Source organism: Hippopotamus amphibius, chromosome 10, assembly GCF_030028045.1.
Source record: "Hippopotamus amphibius kiboko isolate mHipAmp2 chromosome 10, mHipAmp2.hap2, whole genome shotgun sequence".
Classification (NCBI taxonomy): Eukaryota; Metazoa; Chordata; class Mammalia; order Artiodactyla; family Hippopotamidae; genus Hippopotamus; species Hippopotamus amphibius.
Genome location: NC_080195.1, coordinates 116,394,742 through 116,417,920, shown reverse-complemented (window position 1 = coordinate 116,417,920; position 23,179 = coordinate 116,394,742). Strand labels below are relative to the sequence as shown.

Genomic DNA, 23,179 nt, shown 5'->3' with positions numbered 1-23,179 from the left:
ACACCTGTAGCTGGAAGAGGGGTGCAGAGGGCTCCCCAAGTCCACGGAAACAGTGAAATCAGACACTAAATGGTGTGTCTGTGTGTCCAGGTGCATCTTCCTAATGAAAATGGACAGGGCTTCAGTCAGACGCCCAGAGAGCCTCTGGCCCGCACCCTGCTTTGGCCGAGGCGTCCAACCACAGGCTGTAACGGACCCAGACCCAGTCCTCTCTTTGGCACTTAACCAACAAAACGACAGAGGCTCTCTTTTTTTCAATACAACTATGAGTCAATGGTAACCCATAAAATGAGTTATGAAGGAGCACTAAAATCTGTAATTCATAGCCCAAACCTGGGGTGTTCCTGAGTCTGCAGAGAGAGCGCAGGTGTCCACGGCACGGCCGCCCACACAGGCCACGCGCCCCGAGTCCTAGAAGAAGAGTTCGTTATCCATGAGAGCTTTAATTCATCACGGATTTCAATGGCTACTTGATTGTTTTTATCATTGTAATATCAGCTTCATCACTCACGTTAATTCAACATGGGTTGTTTGTGTACACGGGGATGAACATTCCGTCAGCTTTTCTGAACCATAATTTTTCAATAACTAAACTTACCAGCACCACAAACCACCTCCCACTTAACCGCAAAGCAGATGTGTAGAACCCCTCGGAACTGTGATGAGGTAGAGATGTTTCATTTATTGCGATGGGCGGACTCCGAGTATGTGAAATGAAACTAACTTGCAACACACTATCAAAGTAAGTGCAGCAAAGTTACCCAGCTGTTTCTAAGTTTAGGAGGCATTCTTAGATAACACAAAATGACAAGTAAAAGCACAGCACGCGCCTTAAAGGATTTACACGTGCGGCTGACAAGTGACCTGGGACTGGCTCACTGAACTGCTTCCCCGTGCTTGGATAATGCTGAGCAATCTTCCCGTGGAAAGAAAGACCCCCGCTGTTCAAGACGGTCCAGGCACAGAACAGCGCCGCCAACAGCGATCCAAAAGGACTCTGAATTGAAAATAGCGAAAAAGCCCGCATCTTCCTTCCTTTCTTCCCAAGGGCCTGTCAAAAGGTCAGAAAGAGTACTTCCTGGCCGTGAAGGAGCTGCAACAGTGCTGAAAAATGACAAAGGGGGCTCCGCAGTGCAGGGAGCCGGGCAGGCCGTCACGGTCACGGCAGAGAGCAGGCGGACCCAGGCGGACTCGCGGGAGCGGAAGCAGTCGCGTGCGGGACGGCAGCGCAGGGCTTCCCAAGAGCAAGGAGCCCAGGGCAGGACTGTGGCTCCTGGGCCGAAACCTGAGAATTACCCTCCGAAGACAGTCTGAGGTCTCCAAGGGGGGATCCAAGGGTGGTCGCCTGGGCCTGGAAGAGAAGCAGATCAGGACGAGGAGTAATTCTAAGTCACGTCATCGGCGCTGGAGGCCAGGGGCAGGGAGAGGAGGAGAGGGCAGGAGAGCTCGACCTGCGAAAGGACGAGGACAAGCTGCCCCGCCTCTCACGCACAGCACCGGACTCTGGGAAACACGAGAGAGTACCTTCTGCGTTCCAGCCAATTTACCAACCAAGCACAGGAATAAAATCACCACGTCTGAACACTGAGTGCAGGAACCCAAGAAGCCTCTCAGCCAAGGGCTCCAGAAAGAAGTGGATGAAGCTGGCGCTCCAGCAAAACAAAGACGGAATTTAAGAAACGAAACTCCTGGGACACGAGGAACCACGGCAGCTGAAGCGGCAGCGGCAGCACGGGAGCCCGGGAAGGAACCAGGAGCCTCACCTGAGCATCCTCTTTCCTGGGCAAGAGCTTCGTGACGCAGAATCACATTTCCTGCCTTTTCCAGTCAAGCTGCTTGGCTCTGCGGTGAAATACATTTATATTATCATCATACTCTATGTGTTGCTGTCCTTGTGTTAACATTTCTGGACTAAAGCTGTGGAAAAAGCACAGAAAGCCTGATGACAGGTGAGAAACAGACTACAAATGTTTTAAGCTTTGTCAATATAAATCTAAAGATATAACTCATAAAAGCCAAGAACTGGAGAGGCACTGCTCACTGGCTCCGCACGTGAACAGAAGGGAGACAACATGACGGGAGCAGCGACAAGAAGGATGCGAAAGCAGAGGGAGGAGAGGCCCAGCACGAGCTGCTCGCCCCCGGGGAGAGCGGAGAGGGAGAGGGCACCGGACGCCGCTCGTGCTCACGGATGGGCCGGAGTGCGCTTCTGCACCACCCCGTGCGCTGACCTCGCTTCGGGTTTTTAAACAGTTACACTGAAAGGGCGTATGAGACACGCAGCGCATCTACAGGACAGCATAACAAGCTCTCCTTGTAACAAGTGGAGTAGTTATGGGCACTGTATTAGTTACATAAAATTAGAATGCTTTTAAAACTATTTTCTACTATGAAAGCAAGTAGATAAAATGTATCAGTCCTAAGAAGAGGGAGGGACTAAGGTGTTCTCTGCACTGACACGTCCACGGTGTAATGGAAAAGGTACATTAGGAGACGGCGCAGAGACCGAGCCAGCGTTCCACAGAGCAGCCCCACACGGACGTCACACACATATGAGAGATACGTATATGTATCTCAGAAATCCCACGTATACAACAGCTGTCCCGTACGTATCACGGAAATGCCACACACATCACAGGAGGTCCATGCACAGACGGCAGCCACACACAGCGCACAGACGGTGGTGCTGACAAGCACTGTGGAGCTGCCCCCTTCCGTGTTTCTCTGCGTGCCCCCCCCACAACACACACTTTCTTACGCCCAACCCGCTGGCCCGGAGAGTGAGCAGATGTCATGGAAAGAAGCCAGAGCACTTGGAGACGGCCTCCCTGGAAACTCTAAAGGGCGGCGGGCGAACCGTCCCAGGAGAAGAACGTGGCCGGGGCAGGGCCGCAGCAGGGCCGCGTCCTCTCTGCCGAGGCCCCGTCCTTAGAAGAAGAAACCCCGGAAGCACAGCAGCGCTGCCCACGCCTCAGGGCAGCACAAGAGCAGGGACGGAAAGCACCCTCAGGAAAGTCTTTACTAAATGCTGTGCACAGTGAAAACTAAAATATAAACCGTTTCTCCAGTTATTGCTGTCAATTTGCACCACGCCTTGCTCCAATGATCTAAGAGGCCGCAGAAACACACAGAGGAACAGCAGTCTGTCCTCTGTGCTGAGGGAAAAAATAAAACACTTACATATGAGAGACTCAGAGACAGATGTTACTGGCAGCAGCTGCTATCAGGCGATGGGCTTAACGCGCTGCCTTCTTCCAGAGTCCAAAGAGTCCACACGGGCATATTTTGGTTTCGAGTAAAACATAAAACCTTACTTAAAAGAAACTCAGAAATGCAGGAAGTGTTCTTTAGTCAGCAGTCGAGGCAAAGAGACAGTGGCTGCCCGAGGGCACAGACACCGGTGCCGCCAGCCCCCGCCCTCAGACAAGGCCAAGTCCCAGCCTGACCTTGCTCATGAGACAGAACTGGATCGAGCAAGCAGCTTTCGCGTGTGGAGCTGGGAGGAGCTTGGTGCCGAGGCATGCTCACCGGCATCATGCAAAGGGCTGAGTCTCCACAGGAAAATGCAGCCCACAGGTCCTCACATAAGGAGGTGACAAAGGAGAGATCATGTAGTTAACAGATATATATCTCCTCAGCTTTGGGCTTTGCAGAAAATGACAAAATTAATTCCCCTAATGGACAAGTCTGCGTCCCTAATACTTGGGTAGGGAGATGTCCTTGCCCTGGAGTTCAGGTGAGGCACCAGACACCCCGGACAAGGCCACGGCTCCAGGTTGAGCCCCGAGACATGTGTGTTACACAACAGCACTGCAGACCACACACTGGGGTTTCAGAGCAAATGAATCATCCTCACCTACTAGACAGAGCTGATGACTTCTGCAAGAACCCTCGGGTTTAACTGACACACCAAAAAAAGATGTCTCAACTCTTGAACATGTGAAGTTCAAAATCCAAGGCTTCAGGAGCAGGGGGGATCGTGCTGAAGCCGAAGGCACGTGTGCGCAGGAAGTCAGCCATGCCTGGGAACACCCATCGCCCGACCGTGAACTCCAGCAAGGGCGCCACCGCTGCTCAGCTTTCACACATGATAGCGGGCCCACCCATCACCCACTCTGACCAGCCGGAGGACTAGAGCGGACCACCGCCCCGACCACCGACACAGGAGATCAAATATCCCAAAACACATATTTTTGCGTTTCTGGGGTGAAGAAATAAAACTCAGTTCCAAATGTTGTTTGTCACCAGATGGCTGGTAACTTTACTTTCCCCCTGAGCCCGCACAGCTGGGTAAGCGACTGGGAGCTGGAAGAAGCCAGCCCCCGCCTCCCAGACCCACCTGCTTTGCTGTGGCAGGACCCTCGCCCGGTGGGCCAGCACACGGCCTCTGCGCAGACCCGCGTGACCCCACGTGTTGGGGACAGAGCTGGAAGCCTGCCTGCTGGGAAAGCTGGCTCCAGGCCCTCGGGGCCTGGGCTCTCCCCCCGACGCCCACCTCCCAGAGCTGCGCAGGGCCTGGAAGGGCCCCAGCACAGACGGCGCACCTGCTGTCAAGGTGAGGGCGGCAGCCACCGGTTCCTGAACCAAGATGTGCTCACAGTCCACAACAGTGAAGCGATGCTGACTCGCTTTAACGCCTGGCTCAATACAACCAAACCCAGAAAGAATGTTCGGCTCAAGTCCCACCTCCTCTGTGAAGACCCAGCAGCCGCGAAGCCCTCCCACCGCCCAGAAGCCCCTCCTGCACCCCGAACCCCAGAGGTGCATCCCGGGGGCTCCGTGGTCTCGTGGGAAAGCACGCCACATGGATCCCCAGCACCCGCAGTGCCCGGGGACCCTGCCCGCCGCTGCCATCGGGCTCTGCCTGTGCCGTCCAACAGGCCGGCGAGGATAGGAACCAAGAAAACCTCCGGGATTCCCAGGCCCGCCACTGCCTAATACGGATGTGCTCAGTGCTTTCTACTGAGTGTGGTAACCTCTGACTGATTCACAGGCCATGTCCACGAATCCTGGGATTCACTAAAAGAAAACTTTATGCCACTAACCGTGTTAGGTCACATGGTTTTCCTCAGTTTAGGAAGAATTCTGGCACTTTAACAGGTGTATAAAGGTATTTTTAACTAAATATCAGTCTCTGTACATGTGATATGTATATATGACCAATCTTACAGGAAAGATTAAGCTTACAAAAGTAAACACTAATTGTGACTTCCAACTTGAAATCTTTGAGAAATTATAAAGTGGCTAAGTTAAACTGACCTTTGCATTTGCCAAGAAAGGGTTAACTGGGATGTACCAGTGTCAACCGTAAAGAGTTATTTCAACAGTGACTAATATTAAAGCACTCCCGGTACTTCAGAGGCACCTCCAGAGCGTCACCCATGTTTCAGATGCTCGGTTGGACAAATTGAACTGTTCCAGGCCATTTCCTGGTGGTTTTAAGAGAGGACGTTCTCCAAGCACGTCCCTTCAGTGCCCATCGAAATTAAACAAGAAGAGCGGAGGGCCAGGTGAATAATTAACATCTTATAAAATATTTTTAAATTTTATTTTCACATGTTATTCCCCCAAATAACCCTAGGGAAGCATTTGAGCAAGGCGAGCAGATTTCCTTTTTCACGGACGCAAACTAAACAGAGTAAAAAGGTGATGTGTGCAGTACTCAGAATCCTGCCTCCAACCCCGGCAATCCCCCTACAGCCCCAGCGGGCCGTCTGGGCTGTGGCACAAGGGACACCGTGGCCCCTTACAACTCCCAGTTCATCCTTCATCCTCCCAGCAACCCCCTCAGCCTTCGGGATCGTAACTCTGGGATCTGACCCCACCTGTTCAGGACGTCCACTCCCCACACCACCTTCTGGGAGGGACTAACCGCAGGCGTCCCCATTCAGGCAGCAGACTGCACGGTCACCTTCCTTAACACCAGCCCGTCCCCCACCGGGAGGTGAGAGGGAGGGTCTGCAGCCACCTGCCAGCCGCTGTGTTCCCCCCTCACCCCGGGCAGATGGGCCACGAAGAGTTTGTGTCTTGCCGCGCAGCTCTGTGCCGTGACCGGGGAGAGGAGCTCCCCTCCCTGCAGGAGTCCCCAGGGTCCCAGGGGCATGGGCGGGGCAGGGGCTGCCCAAAGCCTCCAGGTAGCTCTGAGGCACCTGCCTCACTTCTTACAGGAAAGTGATGGCATGTTTACACCTTTGCAAAACTAAATAAAACTAGCAACTCTGGAATAGGTACACAAGACAGAACTGGAAAATGATGAGCCACTTTCCACAACTTACACAGGAAAAAAAAAGTCTTGTTTTTTTAAAGCAAAGAGGAAGGTGTGCCACGCGCTGTGGGGGCACTGGCCCTCCCCTGCCGCCCCGGGCACTTCTGGGAGGAAGTCCGAACAGTCTCCACACGGAGAGGAGGGCTCAGCTTGTCAGTGAGGCTGGTGAAGAACCCACGACACAGCGAGCGGAGCGGGAAGAGGTACCAAGACGGGAACAGGGGAGAACCAAGGCCCGGGGAGCGGGCGGGACAGGAGCTCCGTCCTCAGAGCAGCCAGAGCCGTTTCACTCACAATTGCCCCAAAGTGCCGAACTCCCCACTGTCAGCAGGTGACGGTCAGACACTGGGACACTGCACGCAGTAAACCCCCACCGCCCAGGGGGTCTCACGCGTCTAACACTGAGCAGAGGAGCATCGTTCTTCGACGGCATTTGTGTAAAGCAAGCAGGCGAGAAAGCAGACCTGCAGCCCCGGGGCCGCGGGGCAGAGGCAGCCACGGGCGGCCGGGGGGCTCCGCCTGGGGTGCGGCTCCGCGTCTCGGCCTGGGCGGAAGCCTGCCCCGTGACAGCCCCTGAGACGCGTCTCTTCTGCGCGAACTGCCCTGTGTGATGCTTCTCAGCAACAGCGCAAACACGGACCGTGTTAGAGTCAGCGCTGATGAGTCGGAAGAGGCAGGGGAGGAAGAGCGCCGAGGCTCCCAGGAGGCGGTGGGCAGCAGCCGGGGGGCCGCGCAGACCCCGCAGGCCGGCGGCTCCTCCGGGAGCGCAGGACGGGCGGAGAGGGCCGGGCTGCTCTTGCGACGCAGGCGAGGAATCGCGCCTTCCATCGCACTTTCCATGAGTGTCCCCCTTTACTTACTACCTTTTTTTTAAACAACGGCCAAAACGTCACCACCTTTTCAAAACAAAATGAATCCTGGCAGCAGCGGTAACCAGAAATATGGAAGGTGCACGGATGCCCGCAGACGCGGACGGGGACGAGCCCTGCAAGGGCCGCAGGTGCGGCGCGGCGCTGCCCGCCGCCCCGGAGGACGAGCAGGCCAGCAGCGCCCCGCGAGCAGCCCCGCGCCCCCGAGGACGAGCAGGCCAGCGGCACCCCGGAAGGCCCCGCGCCCCCGAGGACGAGCGGGCCAGCTGCGCCCCGGACGCCCCGCCTCACGGGCTCTGGCAGCGGGCGGTCCCCACGGCGGCCGCGCGGCCCGGGCCCGGGAAGCCACGGGCGCGGCCTGGGGTGGACACGCGCTGCCTTCCGACTTCCCGAAGAAGGAATCCGCCGGCGCTCCACGGAGCCCACAGATGGAGCCCGCAACGTCCGTCTCCGGCGCGGGAAGCGAAGGGGTCGCCCTGCGGCCACCTCCCCCCCTTCGGAGGCTCCCCTGCCGAGAGCGGCGTCTCCTCCAGCGAGGAAATCACGCAGAGAGCAGACCCTCACCTTTTCTTCTCAAAATCTGGACGTGAGAAGGACAAGTAAACATGAACACAAAGTACAAAGCAAACTGACTGAGCGTTTCTCCCCGCACGAGCGAACAGGGCAGAACGCCGAAGCCGGAAAGAAGAGCGTCCGGGCCTCGCGGGGAACGGCCGGGGGTGCGGACACGCGCCGGCCTCCGCCCTCCGCCCGCGGCGTCGGGGAGCACGCGCGCCTCGCCGCACCTCAGGGGGAGCCGGCCCTCCCGCGCTCGCGCTGCGCGCTGCCCAGAAGCCGGGTCTGCACAGCACAGCGGGAGGCGAGGCCGGGGCTCCCCGGGGGGTTGCCGCACCCGACCCCCAGCTCGCCTCCACCGCCCGGCCCCGCGAGGCGGGGGGGGGGGGGGGGGGGGGGGGAGGGGTGGCGGGGCAGGGGCAACACCGCCCGCCCGGGGCGCGCACGCGCTCGCAGGTGTCCGCGCACGCGCTCGGGGGCGGCTGTGCAGACACCGACCCACGGGCCCGGCGCCCCCCGCCCCCGACCAGCCCCCCGACCTGCGACGCGAGGAGCGCAGCACCGCGCACACCCAGCCGGGTCTCGGGTGCGAGGCGCGCCCACGTGAGCCCCCGAGGAGGCACCGCCCCAGATGGTCACTGCGGTCACCTCTGGGCGGCCAGACGACGTCTTTTGTTTGCCCTTGCTCGTCTCTATGGCCTGACTTGTCTACAGTGAAGCACGCGCTTCTCACAAGAGAAAAAGCCTGGGGGGGGGGGGGGGGGGCCGAGTCACTGGCCCTCCACCAGCCACCGGCTGTCCCCCACTCGGCCTCCTCTAGGCCAGTGTGCCTGAGCAGCCCAAGTTCTGTTTCTACTTAATTTAAATGTAAACAGCCACTCGTGCCTGCCAGGCCCTCACCCACCCAAATCCCTGCTTTCTCTCCTGCAAATACATCCTCCGGCTGGGTCACGGCCTGCCGGGGAGGGCCGAGGTGCCCGCTGCCTGGTGCGGAGGAAGGGAGCAAACCTCCAGCCGGCGGTCCACGTGGCCCCACCGCGGGGTGGGCCCTGTCACCCTCTCCCACCTGGTGACCCCTGGTGTGGACTCATCGGACGGGGCAGGGCGGCTGCTGAAACCTGCCCGGGCGAGCTGGACCGCCAGTGAGAAGCAGGCCTCAGCCCCGGGCAGCTGGCAGGAGGACACCGCCCCCCACCCCCTCACCTGCAGGGAACGAGGGTGCGGCCACCGGCCTGAAAGGCGCCTTGGCCCGGGATGCCCTCCGCCCCTCACTGGGCACAGGAGGACCCTGCCAGACCATCTTCCCTGTGTGAAAAGGCTGTGTACTCTTAGGTCCACACTTGTAACACAAAATCATTTTTAAGTCAAAACAATTTGGCCTGTAATCAAAACCCAGGAGCAGAGAAGGCCATCTATTGTCAGCAGCAGGTGTCTGCGGTGAGACAGTGGCTGGAGGGCCAGGCCTGTGGTTCAGGAGGGAAGGTTCCAGCACAGCCCGAGCCAAGGTTCTGACCTGCAGGCAGGCCTCTCCTCCTCTCCAAATGACTTCAGGTCAAGTTCCCCAGACAGACCAATGCTCTCTGCCCTGACCACATGAGGGGCCTGAAGCGTGACCCGGCTCGTGGATGGCTTGGGGGACACCTGCACAGCCGGCACAGACGGGGCACCGCCTTTCCCTCCGAATCTGCGCACCCTTCGCAGCTACCGTCCCGCCAAGCAGAGCATGAAATCCACAGCGAACACAGAGCCACCCTAAGGCAAAGCACAGCAGAGCAGAAGCTCCTAAACTTCAGGACTCCCGGGTGTGGGGATGAGGGAAGGACAAAGGGCCTGGAGGACCGACAGACGGGAGCCGGCCAGCGGGCCCAGCAGCTTGTGCGCACAGCTTCCCAAACACCCGCTCTGTGGTCAGCACCTGCGAACGATGAAATCTAGGGGCCGAGCTGTCGCTTTCATCATAAAGTCCACTTCAAAGCCAACCGCAGGTAAACTCAGAATCAACCACCGTGAACCCAGCGCTCTCTGTGGAGCCGAAGAGCCCCCTTCACCACCACCGAGCCGCCGTCTCCCACCAGCACACACATTAGTGACAGCCTTCCAGAGGGCTCTGGGATTGCTGCCCATCTGATGTGTGAGAAGTGGTACCTCAGTGAAGCTGCAGGGCCATTTTTACACGCGTGTGTGTGTCTTGTCTGTTCATGCCTTTTGCCTATTTTCCTACAGGACTTTGGTCTTTCTCTTCCCACAGTTTTTAAATATTGATATGTTGTGTAGATTTTTCTCACAATTGATCTCTTTGTCATCTGACCTTATTTGTAGTGCCTGTGTTGTTTTGGTTTTGTTCACGCAGAAGTGTTTCCGCCATCTTTTCTGTCGCGGATCCTGAACCCCGAGCTGCACGTCTAAATGCTCCCCCAGCACTCAGGTCACACGGACGTACGTTTCTAACGCTCACGTAGCCTCCTCTCCACATTCAGCTCTCGGGTCCATTCAGAGCTTATTCCTGTACGTGCTCTCAGCCATAAATCCAGCGCCGTCTTTTACAACATGGCGTCCAACTGCCCCCAAATCACTTATTGAAAAGTTCACCCTGTGCCAGCACTCTGAGATGCCACCTTGCTCAGACACTAGGTCTCCATCGGTACCTGGGTTCCTGGTCCACTGGTCTTGTCTGTCTGTTCGTGTCTGTCCTGCACCATCACCACGTCACTTTACTTAGAGAGGCTTTACAGGACGTGTGGATGTCTGGGACGGCTATCCTCCTTTTCTCAGTCCTTTCTCATCTGAGTTTTCTAGGTATTCACTCATGCTTCTTTTTCTGTCAATCTTAGAATCAACATGTCCACCCCAAGGGGAAGAAAATGACTCTTGAGTTTGTATTTTTATTGGAATCACATTCAACATGTAAGTTTGCTTGGAACTGCCCCCTCAGTGATGCCGTGACATCCAAACCAAGAAAAAGGCACATCCTTCCATCTGCTCAAGGCTACTTCTGTGACTTTCTTGACAATTTTTAGAATTTTCTTCACTTAGATGTTGAACAATTCTTATTACATTTCCTCCTAAGTACTTTATTAGCTATTGTAAAGGGGGCTGTCTCCTCCACATCTTCTAAGTGGTTAACTCTGTGTATGTGAAAGGCATGACTGACGTCTGCGTGTTAACTCTGCATTTCCGCCACCCTGGCACGCTCTTTTCATCATTTCAGTTGCTCTCATCACGGATCCTCTGGGCCGTGCTCTCTGCATGGCGGCCTCCGCACGGGCATCGCAGGTGTGAGCACCCCCCCTCCCACCGGCACTGCAGAAAGTTCTGCTGGACAGGACTGCCCAGGTTTGCCGGGGCTGCAGCAGACAGGCACCACGTACCTCTTCTAGTCCAAACTCCACGCCTTGGTGCTCTCTTTTTTGTTCTCAGCCTGGCCGTGTGGAACATGATGATTTTTAATCAAACGGCACCCCGTGTTTCCTGCAGATTCCGCCTCCTGCCATCCCTGTGGCCCACGGCCAGCCCTACTCCTCTGTGGGGAGCATGAGTAGGGGTGGGGGAGGATGAATTAGCATCTCAAGTGTATTTTCAATAAAACCTTCCTTACTTTTCTGGCTCTTATTTAAACCATTCACAAGACTTTTTTCATAGAGAGAAACAAAACTTCCCTCTGGGACAAACAATGACTGACATTAGTGGACCCTGAAAAAGAGATTTTTAGAGCTCTAAATGTTACTTTTATTAGAATTTGAAATAAACAGGAAACACATTTCTGACTCCACTCCGTAACCGTGCTACTCCCATAATCCCGCACCTTGCCGAGCCCACCCTCAGCCACAGCACCCCCTCACTCTCGGGGGATGTGGGATTCCTTTCATCCTGCTGGTCCCTGGCTTGGGGCGCCTTCCACTGGGAGGACCCGAGTCCACCACAGATGCAGAGGCATGGCCTGTAAACAAGAAGTGCGCTGAGCTTTTTTATATTGCTGGGAAAATTCCTTTTTTATTAGTCTGTTGTCCTGATTCCCAAGCCACTCATTATTAGGAGAATAAGAGAAAGCGGGTCAGCAAACGTGCCAAGGGTCCACGGCCTCCCGGGCGCTCTCCTGGGGTCACCATGGAGTCCACACCCGGCGAGCTCAACCTCGGCACCACGGCGGTCAGGCCTGTGCAAGTTTACGCGTCAGGGTGGTTGTAGACACGTGACCCTGAAAACACTTAGACTGATGAGTTAACTGACAGGCTACACGTGACTACGTCAATATACCAGCCTAGGCTGCAACACGGGACAGACCCACGACCCACCCTGAACACAGACAGCTTTGTTAAACCGGAGAAAAAGGCTTTAAACTCAGCAGGCATCATAGGCAAGTGGAGAAAGGGACCTATAAAAAACCTCCCAAGGAATTTAATAAGCCTGTTTTTACAGGATACAATTGCAATAAAGACAAAGAAAGGAATTAATACTGCTGTGAAAAAGAGGGGAAAAGAAAAAAAAGCAACCAGCTTTGAAAGCTTGAAACCCTACTGACAATGGTTGAAAATCTAAGAACAACTTTGTCAACAAGCTGAGAAGAAAAGAATCTTAAGACGTGAAATGGCACGAAGGCAGCTCTCTCCTTAGGAAAGGATGGACTCCACACTGCTGACATTGCTCCGGAGCTGTTTCACAGAACAAGAGTAACAGTATCACCAGCAAGAGAGACTGAAAAACAAAGAAGCTGGTTTCAGCCAAAATTCCTAGACAGGGGCCTCCTATGAAAAGAGAACACACCCAACAGGTTCAGAAAGCCTGGCCGGCGCGAGGGTCTCAGCATTTCTGAGGCAGGCCAATCCCACCGTCGGTCGGTCCCGCATCTTCCCACGGCCCCCAATGTGTCTTCATAAAGGAGGCCAGTTCCTGAAATACACCCACTTCACACGGATTTCTGTGAAACCGGTGTACCAGAGAGCACAGAGCCAACAGGACGTCAGGGTGCTTTACTGGGCACAGCCTCCCTTAGGGCTAACTCTCAGAGCTTCTCCCGTTTAAAACAGACTCATTAACCGTCCTCTGAGAGCCTTGAGGCGGCCAGCACCTCGGTTATCACACTTAAAGGGCCAAAATGAAACTGAGTCCTCCTCTAGAAACACAAACGACACCGTCAACGGTTGAAGATCAAAGGCTCGATGACGCATCTGAAGCAGCAGAAAACACCATGCAGGAGGCGGCCCAGCAAGCTCACAGCCTCCGCCCGCCCCGGCGCCCTCACCCCGAGCCGGGAGGCAAGTCTCCTCCACTCAGCCCCGCCCAGCCACCCTGCACACGGACTCCGGAATCCAAATTGTGCTCTTCATTTGGGAGGATGTCCCCCCGGGGAAAACGTAGCCTGCAGGTTAAAGTCGTAAAACCCGAGACCCACCGTGGCCGGTAGTCACCCCATAATGTGTGAGCGGAGGTGACACTCAGAGCAGGGTCCCTGGCCGCTGTCGGGCTGAGGGTGGCATCTGCGCCCCACGGGCTGCCCGCCCTGCAAGGCAGAGCCCCACTCCCCAAAGTCCCCCTCGTCCCTCGGACACTCCTCTGCTTCCAGCCCGTGTCCCACTCGGCAAAACGGACACTTTGCCTTTGCTGGAGGCGGCCGGCAGCAGGACGGGGTTTCAGCTCCGGCTCTGGAAACCCTCTCCTCCAACACCTCCCCTCCCGCCCGGCCTCCACACTCCCACCTTCTCGAAGCCACAGGCAAGCGGTCCCGGCCTGGACCCCAGCTCGGTCTCACTGCCCCCACCTTTCCTCTCTTTTCTGGGGTCCTGAGGTCCATGGGTGCAGCGGGCGCCTGCCCCCCTGCTCTGGCACTGTTCCTTCATGCCAGAGCGGCACAGGACGACTCCGGCATCGAAGCTGACGACACGGGAGGCGCCTAACGCCCCACAGAGGCGACCAGCCCCACGTACCTGTCTCCCATTAAATCCAACTAAACACACCCCCAGTTTGCCCTCCTCTGGGCAGATTCCCGATGATGCCCAAGGCCGTCCAAGGCTCCCAGAACAGGAGGGGGGGGGGAGGAGGGAGGGGAAGCCAGGAGGAGGGACCCAGGAAGTCCTGACTGACTAAAACGCTCATTTCTGAAAAATGTGTAAACAAGCGCGACTTAGTGAAGACACAGCTGGAGGAACCCACCCGCCCCCCCGCCCTGGCAAGTGAAGCCCCTGGAAACCCTCAGCCCCTACGTCTGTGGCCTCGCCCAGGAGCCCTGGCTGCCATCTGAGCCTCCCCTGCTGAGCACGGTCTGCGCTGGCAAAACCACAAGATACACTGTCCAGGGCAACAGACGAAGGCGATGCACCGAAGAGGAAACGAAGGGGACAGGCCGATGCCCAGGGCAGCGGGTGAGGGCACAAAGGGAGCGTCCACTAGCTTTTTCTAAAATGATAAAGAAAAGCTAAGATGACCGTACGGAGACTTCCCACAAGGCCACCCCGCGCTCCGCTATTATTAACACCTGCCGTTAGCAGCTGAACCAATATTAATACACTATCACTACTGAAAGTAGTAAGTCCTGGTTTATTCAGACGGCCTCCGTGTCCCTTCGTGTCCTGCTGTCCCAGGACCCCGTCCAGGACCCCACGTCACATGTCATCACGTCCCCTCGGAGCGCCTCTGGGCGGTGACATTTCTCAGACCTTCTTGTTTTTAACGACCTTGATTGACAGTTCTGAGGACCTGCCAGGCGTTTGTCCGGACGTCCCTCAGTGACGACCACGGAGGGGAAGGGCCCCCATCACGCCCCGTCTGGGGGGGTGTGGGGGATGCTGTCACGGGACCTACACCGCAGCCGCTGACCTTGGCCCCGGGGCGCGGGGGTGTCTGTCAGGTCTCTCCGCTGTGCAGCTGCTCCCCCTCCCCCGCTGTGCTCTGGAAGGAGGCCGCGGTGCACACCCCACACCCAAGGGGGGATGCTCTGCTCCGCTCCCCCTCCCCCCTCCCTCCCCCCTCCCCCCCCCCCCCCCCCCCCCGCAGGCAGCGTGGCTGCCGAGCCCCTGGATGCCTCGCCCTCACCCTCTCCTCCCTTCTCCCGATCAGTCCCTTGTTTATGTCCGTTGGTGTCTCCTTTGCACTTGGGGCCGTGGTCCGGTGAGACCCTGTTCTGCCGCTGCCCCGCCGGGCCCGCTGTCGCTGTCGGGAGCGTCCGCCGCTGCCCCCCACCCCCCACCCCGCACCCCCGACGCCGTCCGCGGGCCGGGTGTGTAGCACTTCCGTTCTCTCCGCACTGCCAGGGGCTCCAGGAGGACGCCGGGCATTTCCTGCACAATCTTGGAAAGGAAGCTCACCCTCAGGCCTGCGATGCTTGCTCAGGGAGCCTGGAGTTACGCGTTCAAAACACACGTGGCAGACAGCTAGCTTTGCCCACCTTGAGGGCATCTTCCCCCTTCTCCTGACAGCACCCCAACTCTGTGCTGGGGGAGTGGCTTTCTCCCACTGGACCCTGACTGGCTGGGCCCGTGGAAAGGGCCGCCTGCAGGGAGTGAGATGCGGCAGGAAGCCTAAACCTCTCATTCTAAACTGCTTGCATAAGTATGTCCCAGGATGTGTATTATTTCCATAATTTTTTAAAATGTAAAAAAATTTAAACCCTTGTGTTGTCAACAAGTAGAGACAAATCTAAGTAAGAAAAAGAATACTAACGATTCTGATTTAGAATAAAAATAAACACAAAGCACGCTCACTTTAGAAGGGACCCAGCCTGCGAAGCACCCTCTGCGGGGCCCACCGTCTACTCTTTTTCTCACACAACGTTAAGTTGCTCTTTTTCCCATTTACAGTCAGCAAAGGCTGGTTTACTAACACGCTGAGCCCTCAAAAGAGTCAAACGTCTTTGCTGAGTACACAGCATTTGGAAATCTTCACAACATGCTTCGCTCGGGGAGAGAAGTTTTACAGCTGGAAAGATGGTGGGGTTCCCAGTAACTCCCCAAAGCGAAAGGATGCCTGATATACTTGAGAAATGAGCTACCCCTTAAACCCCAGGGCAGGAAGTAAATGGTACACGGCAGCAAAAGAGAAGCATTAGCCGGAAAATGTTTTAGTGACCTCACAGGCATCCTTAAGGAAAAGTGTAATTTCAGGGTTTTTAAAACCAAAACTCTGTGGGTATACTCCAGGAGGTAAGGTTTTCCGCCGTCTCCGAAGACACCTGAAGCTGGGGCTCCGCGGCCGGGGGCGGGAGGACTGGACGCGGTGGGCGGGACCCGGCGGGCCGCTCGCTCGCGGAGCCCCGGAGCCAGGCGCGGGCGCGCGCACGACGGCTCGGGGCGCGGGCGCGCGGCCAGCCCGGGGTCGCCGCTCACAGCCGCCAGCGCGAGCCGGCCGGCTGCAGCCCCGACCTCGCCCGACGGGACCCCGCAAAGATCTCGGCCGAGCCGACTCCCCTAGCGCCCGCCGCGCCGGCCCAGGCCCGGGACGCGCCCGAGCGCTCGGCCATGGCGGCGCCGCCCGCGCCCGCGCCGCTGCTGCTGGTGGTGGCCCTGCTCCTGCCCGCGCAGACCCGCACGGAGCCCACGCCGGCCCCGGCCCCGACGGGCAACGCCTCGGAGAGCCGGGCCCTGCCGGGCACCGAGCCCAAAGCCAGCGGCCCGAGCGCCGCGCCCGGCCCGCTCGCCCTGCGGATGGCCCTCGGGTAGGGGCGCCGCATCCCAGCCCGCCCGGCGTGGGCACCGGCTGCCCGCGCCGCGCCGGCCTCCACGCCTCCACCTCACGGACACACGCGGATCCAGAAATCGGAACCCCACCGCCAGGGGCCAGCCGCTCGTGGACGCCAAGGTCCCACCTCCCGCCACTGCGTGAACAGCCTGGAAAGAGATGCGCGCTCCCCGCAAGCTGAAGACGGGGCTCAGGAAACCTGGGTACCTGGGAACGTAAAGATACGTCACCTTTACTCTGGTTCATTAAATTATAAAGTCAAAAAATGCCTGGGTGGGAAGCCTGTCTCTGTACGTCGGTGCCCGGCCGGGGCCAGGCCTCCCACCAGCGCAGCTCTTGTAAGCTGCAGGTTCTCTCAGGGAGCTGGCGGCGGCCTCTGACTCAGGGACCGTAAGTGACAGGGCCGGTGCAGTGACGGCCGGTCATCCCCAAATCCAGGCCCAGGGAGTGAGGGTCCTTGTGCTCTGCTTCCTACACACGCATGAAGCCCACCCACAGGTCAGACACACACCCTCACAGGACCTCCACACGCTGCTGCTCTATTTCTGTAGGTTGAATAACTTTTACAATTTAAAGGTGAGTTTCTTTAACACATAGTTTAAAATCTTGAACATAAGGTTTGGGGAAAAAGGTACATTGAGTGTATGGAAAGAGAAGATTGGACGCTCGCCTGAGTTGACACAGATTTTATGCCCCTTTTATATGTGGGTTTTATCTGTATAAATCCACATCCGGACCACTTCCTATCAGTGTTTTCAGACAGTATCTGGAGGAAGCCTAAAACAGATCCTAGAGGTGACGGACACAGCGCGCAATGCAGAGACAGCCTCCCTAATGTCTGTGGTTCACGGTTGCACGTGGACGCTCCAGTACCGAGAGGCCACGAGGCCACCATAACCAAACACGTGCCAGCCTTAGAGGGCATCCCAGAAACACAGGGCCAGAGACCTGGAGCACAAGGACAGCGTGTGTGCACAAACACTGCGTGTCCTGGGCTGTGTGCTGTGTTTAGTACTTATGCTTTGATTTACATAAAATATCATATTTGCACTGAACATATATGGCCATTTTTTTAAGCTCATAGAGCAATCTAAAGAAAAAAAACCCTAATTTAACAGCTAGGTTTTACTCTGTGCATTCAAGGATGACCAGTTACAGCTTTACTTGACATACAGTAATGATGAAAGCACTCCTCTCCCACAGGAAACTACATTTTCTTGGTCACCAATCCTATTGCCCGTTTCTCAAGGAGTCATGTTGAACCAGCACCCCTGAAGAGAAGACATGGGAATTCCTTTCAGATGAGCGAGGCTCCGTTTCAATCCCCAGCATCTATGTTAGATCTCACCTCTGAAGCCTGGAGAAGCCACTGCCGGCTCCACCTGCCTGCTGGCAAATGATTTCAGTATTTATTGTGGGGGGGAGCTGTGTCCCTGTATTGGGGGCCAGTCACACCTGCTCCGCAGAGAGGGTGCTCGGTCTGGCCTACCAGACTGAAGTACTAAGAACAGCCTGGCTGCATCTCCAATTCCAAGGCAGAGGCAGTGGGGCTCAAGGGAAGGTGACCAGCCCCCGCCTGCCTGAGCGTCCACCCTTCGTGGGGCACTCTGCCAGGTGCTCGGTCCACTTCCCCAGCACCTGCTCTCCACACACACACTGTCACCAGCGTCCACGGGACCACGTCGTCCTCATTTTGCAGGTGGGGGACCCGAGGCCCGGAGGGTTAAAGAACACGTCCAGGTCACACAGCTCGTAAGAGGCAGGGTCAGCGCGCGCCAAACCCAACAGCCTGGCTCTAGGGACCAGGCAGACGACCCCGTCCCGGAGCTGCCCTGCGACTGCAAATGAGGAGACGCCTCCCTGAGCAGGTGCGTGAGGACCCTCGCAGAGACAGCGGCCGTCGCGTGATGGAGGAGAGCAGCACAGGGAAGGCCACGAGGTGGGGACAAGGCCGGGGCTGGACCGAGCAGACGGGGAGAGCGGTCAGAGGGAGGTGGGGGCAGGTGGGAGCCGGGTTCCAGTTCTGTGCAGACGCAAAGCCGGCTCACCAGGGGCCCATCGGCACCGGGGTAAGAGGCTGACCTCGGCTGCCGTGCAGGGAAGGGAAGACTCGGGGCCCAGTCCGGAGGCTTCCGTCAAGGCCGCAGGAGGGATGGCGGTGGCCCTGGGGGCTGCTGGGCGGCAGGGGAGACACGGAGAAGCGGGCATCCTGGCAGGAGGATGAATGCGGGGACGGCAGTGACAAAGTGTGCTGGGGACTGAGGCGACAGCAAGGAAAGTCGAGGACGACTGCCAGGTTTCTAGCAACACTCACCGGGAGGAACAAGGGTAAAAATTTAGGAAAATAAAGAATTGGTTCCACATGTTCAGTGTGGGCCGCCTGTGGAACGTCAGCCCGGGGAGGGCGGTAGGACGCCTGCCTGGCCACCGGGCCTAGAGCGCCGCGGGGAGCTGGAGCCGGGAAACGAAACCGCCCGCATCCGAGGCTGCATGTCTGGGACGGGCCTGCTGCTCCGGGCCTGCCGCCACCCGAGCCACTCCCTGCAAGCTCTGTCCCTGCAAAGGCACCCCTCTCTCCCCACGCACAGCCCCAAACGCGCCCGAGCCTTCCTCCTGCCCTAATTTGTCACCTCCTGCCCCCACCCGCACCTGTTCTCCAGCCCGCACCATGGAACCTTCCACACGACAGCCCTGGGCACAGACCCCCGGCACGGTGGCTCGCCCAACTCTCAGAACAGACACGACCCCCCGCAGTGGCCCACAGACCCTCCGCCGGCCTCCTCTTCCGCACCTGGACGTCCCGCAAAGCTGCCACGCCCGCCTTCACTTCCCAGCAAAGCTCTGCTCTTACCCGCGAACAACGAGGAGGCGCTGGGGCCAGCTGACGGCCAGCAACTCCCCCTCCGCAGAACCCGGGGGCCCGTCCGCCTGCTCTCGCCCACCTCCGGGGGCTGCGGAGGAGACCGGCCCTCCGGCCCCTTCCCTGCAGGAAACACGGGGTGGGCGGCTCCTCCCAAATCCCAGACGGGTGTCCTCGGAGCCTCCCCTCAGCTCTCATGACTGTCCTGCAATCGACCCTGGGTGGGCTTCTCCTCAGAAGCCAAGGGAGAGGCGGGTCGCAGAGGTACAACGGGGGCTGCCGTCGCCAAGGCCGCCCCGCGTCCAGGCCTCCCCCACGGGCGACGGCATTCCTGCCCCCGTCGCCCTGTGGGGAGACGCCGGCTCGTCCTCACGGAGGGAGGCGAGGGCGCCCCAGGGACCGTGCCCTTGGCCGCTGCGCAGAAGAGGCTCATCCCTGCCGAGGGCACCTGCACTTGGCCCCACAGTGCCGACCACCAGGTGGGACAGTCTGCCTACTCTGAGATGAGAGATGAGCCTCCCATAAAGCCGGACGCATCTGCCTTCCACGAGCCATCTACGGGGTGCGGGGCTCTCCCCCCGCCGGAACCTGAGCCGGGAGTGATGGGTGCAGACGACAGAGCTCACACCCCTATGCCCCTGCCAGGCAGGCCCGGCCTCCCCCAAGCCGTCTCACCCTCCTCGCAGGGCCTGACTCTGGGGAGCACGGCCTGCGCCCCCGGGGATACCCTCCCAGCCGGCGAGGGGGTGGCAGGGCTCCTGAAATGCTCCCCTGAAAGAGACCCCGTCCCCCTGCTTCCCCTCAGAAGAGTCGCCACGAGGCCCGGGAGCCACGCGTGACGACGGACCAGCAGAGTGGAGACACGGGGTCCCAGCCCCGACGGGAGGCCCTCGAGCCGGAAGCCGCAGCAGCCGGGTGGTCCGCGACCCGCCGCCAGGCCAGCCCCGCGCCAGACCCGGCCCAGGACCAAGGACAGGCCCGAAGCCACCAGGGACCAGGACCGCCTCTACCAATTCCCCAAAGCTCACGTACCAGGGCAGGGGACAGACAGACAGACAGGCAGCACACGTGCAGACACACACGGCATCTCGAGCACGCGCCCACGGGGCACAGACAAGAACGGCACGGCGGCCGGGGTGGGGGGGCAGGGAGCCGAGACGCGGAGGGCTGAGGCGGGAGCAGCCCCGCCCCGGGACACCTGGGGGACCGCTGTCGCCCACGGGGGGAGCAGCACACGCGGGCCTGGGAGCAGCAACAGGGAACATGCAGGGAGGCGGGCTGGGGAGCCGGACGGTCAGCTCCCCTCTAGGGGAGCACCCTCCCCTGCCGTGATGGGCAGTCACTGGAAGCGGTGCAGCGGGGGTTCCCTGACGGGATGTGCCCCCAGAAAGGTGCCTGCAGGGACCAGGTGAAGGGGGGACCGCAGGAGAGCAAGCCCAGACCCGGGAAAGCTGAGGAGGGGTGCCCGTGGCTCAGAGCAGGGCTCTGGCGGGAGGACGGCAGCAGAGCTGGGAGCAGAGGCCGGCAGGGCCTGGCTGGGCCTCCACGGAGGGCAGAGCGGGGCGGCCCGCGGGGAGCGGGGATGGGGCGGGGGAGGCTCCGGCACCCAGGGCAGAGGGCGTGGGCAGGCGGGAGGGGAGCCAGGCTGCGTGGCCTGGGTGAGGTGGGGGCGGGACGCTGGCCGCTGCCTTGACACAGATGGGTCCCCAGGGGCTGGAAGAGCCCTGTGGAGGGGATGGAGGGGCCACAACAGACCAGGAGATCGTGACACTGGGGCCAGGAGGCGGGCGGTGCCGCGTGCACAGAGCCCACCGGCCGGCCGGCGCCCGAGGACCCTGAGTTCACCTGTGCCCGGGGCGGGGACAGGGCCCCCCGAGGCAGACACAGGCAGAGCGGGCGTCCGGACGGGCGGCCACGGCAGCCCAGACGGCAGAGGGCCTCGGTGGCAGGGGTGCCAAACACCCGCAGACCCTCCGTGCAAGGCACCGCAGGGAACGCATCCGGAACTTCCCAAACGGCACTTAAGGTTTCCCAGCGTCAAGGTGATTTCAGACAACAAACGAGTATCCGGTCCAACGTGGGCTCAGAGCGCTTGGAAAGCCCTGGCCTCCGCTGAAAGAGAGGCAAGCAGCCTGACGTCAACGGGTCTTCTGGGCCTTTAACGAGACTCGAAATACAGGTTAAAGACGGTGCCTTCAACCCAGCTGCTCACAGAGCTGTGAAACCTACTTCCGGACATTTCTGAACAAATCATTTGACTTACTCTATCTCTGAAAAGAGCCTCACTTTCTATACACAAAATCACCAGAAACCCGTCTCATCAGAGAGGATGTTATACACGACATTAAAAACAAGAAGCCACCTCTTACAATGCTTTGAATAAAAAGGTTACGATCACCTAGAGCCACACAAATAATCAGAGGACTAAAGAGATCCCCCTAAGTGCGAAATGCCGGGAGGAGGTTACCTGGTCCGATTTTATGGAACCTCTCCTGAGCAGCGGGGCCAGGAAGCCCAGCCCTAAGGGGCTTAGCGGGAGGACGCGGAGGAGTGAGGCTCTGGACTGAGACCGCACATGCAGGAGCCCCCCAGCAGCGCCGCCCCCACCCCCACCCCAGACGTGCCCCCCAAGGCCTCCCCCCGGAGAGGCTCCTCTCAGACCGCAGCCCCGCTGGGCCGTGCGCACCGGAGCCTCACCGCAGAGGCCGCGGCTGTTCCAGGGCCGCGGGGTGAAGGGCGCGAGGCGGCGGGCGCGCCCGAGCCAGGGCCCGGCAGCAGGGAGGCTCCGCGGGCAGGGCGGCACCCACGGACTCCCCGCTGCTCTCCTCCAATGGCCTGATCGCCAGGGATGCTTCCGGAAAGCGGGCAACGGGAGCATGAGCAAACCTGGGACAGCACGCCCAGGGCGTGAGAGGGACCAGGCACCCCGACCCAGCTCCAGCGCCGTCAGGAAGCGCGAAGGAAGCCGGCACCCGCGGCCGCCCGCAGCTCGGCCGTGCCCGCCAGGCCCCTCCGGGCGTGACCCCACAGCGTGCCAGGAGCCGGGCTGCTTCCTTATCTCAGAGCTTTGACTTCCTGGTTTTCATTGTGCCTATTGTGTAAATGGGGGGTGGGGTGATCTGAGACCCCACAAGGGTTTCAATACCTAGTAAGAGATTACCCCGTTGGCTCCAGAAAACAGGATACAGATTCCCTTGGCTTTAGAAAACTCGATGTGATGCTAGTTTTGACATCTTTAGGACCCAGGATCTATCTTCAAGAAAAAGAACGAAAAACACACACGTGTGATGATGAATGACTCCTATTTTATAGGACTGAGAGGCTTTACTTCCTAAAACACTTTTTAAATAATTACTCAAGTAAAGAGTTACACGTAAGCCACTGAGAGCTTCACTGATTTCCTCCAGCTCCTCTGCTATGGTTTGGTACAATCCCTAATCTGTTCACTAATATTTATAGAAAGGTGTTTTGCTTTCCCTATTAGTGTCAGTCTGACACACATTTGAGTACAGATAAATAAGATGCATTCAGAGCACAGCAATGGAAAATTACTTTGACAAGGGTTCCTAAATTCTGATTCTAAGATTCACAGGGAAGCTCAGAGGAGTCAACCTTCCGATTAAGATGCGACCCCCATAACTGTTACTTCCAAAGAGTAAATTCCAAGGTGCAACGATACCCCCCAAAAAAGGCATTTATTCCCGTGAAAAAGGTTTTCTTCGACAGCCGTTTTTAACTCCCCCCACAAGCCAGTTGCAATGCGGTCAAATGAGAAAGGAGGGCCGGCTTGGTCAGCACCCGCGAGAGGTCACACGTCACCCCATAAACCAAAGGGCCTCCGTGGTTTCTTTCCGTCCTAAGTCCTCAACCCGAGGGTGACGCCGTCGTGCGTGCGGGACGCGCCGGAGCGAGGAGTGAGAGGGAGTGCTGGCCTCTCGGGTCTCGGCCGAGGGCCAGGCCCCA

At 58.5% G+C, this 23,179-nt stretch overlaps 1 protein-coding gene across 8 annotated transcripts in view; it reads right to left on the bottom strand.

Moving 5' to 3' along the window:
* Positions 1 to 23,179, bottom strand: part of ADARB1 (adenosine deaminase RNA specific B1) — a 109,795-nt gene that overhangs the window by 70,487 nt on the left and 16,129 nt on the right. For 4 of the 8 annotated variants that reach the window (XR_009047664.1, XM_057696365.1, XM_057696371.1 and 1 more), the window contains exons 1-2: positions 3,181 to 3,355; positions 1,764 to 1,917 (exon numbers count right to left, since the gene is read on the bottom strand). The exons of 2 other annotated variants lie outside the window; for them this stretch is intronic. The gene's annotated coding sequence lies outside the window, so the exon portion shown is untranslated. Of the gene's footprint in view, positions 1 to 1,763; positions 1,918 to 3,180; positions 3,356 to 23,179 lie in introns of those variants that run through there. 2 more of the 8 variants (XM_057696367.1, XM_057696368.1) reach the window with 2 other exon arrangements.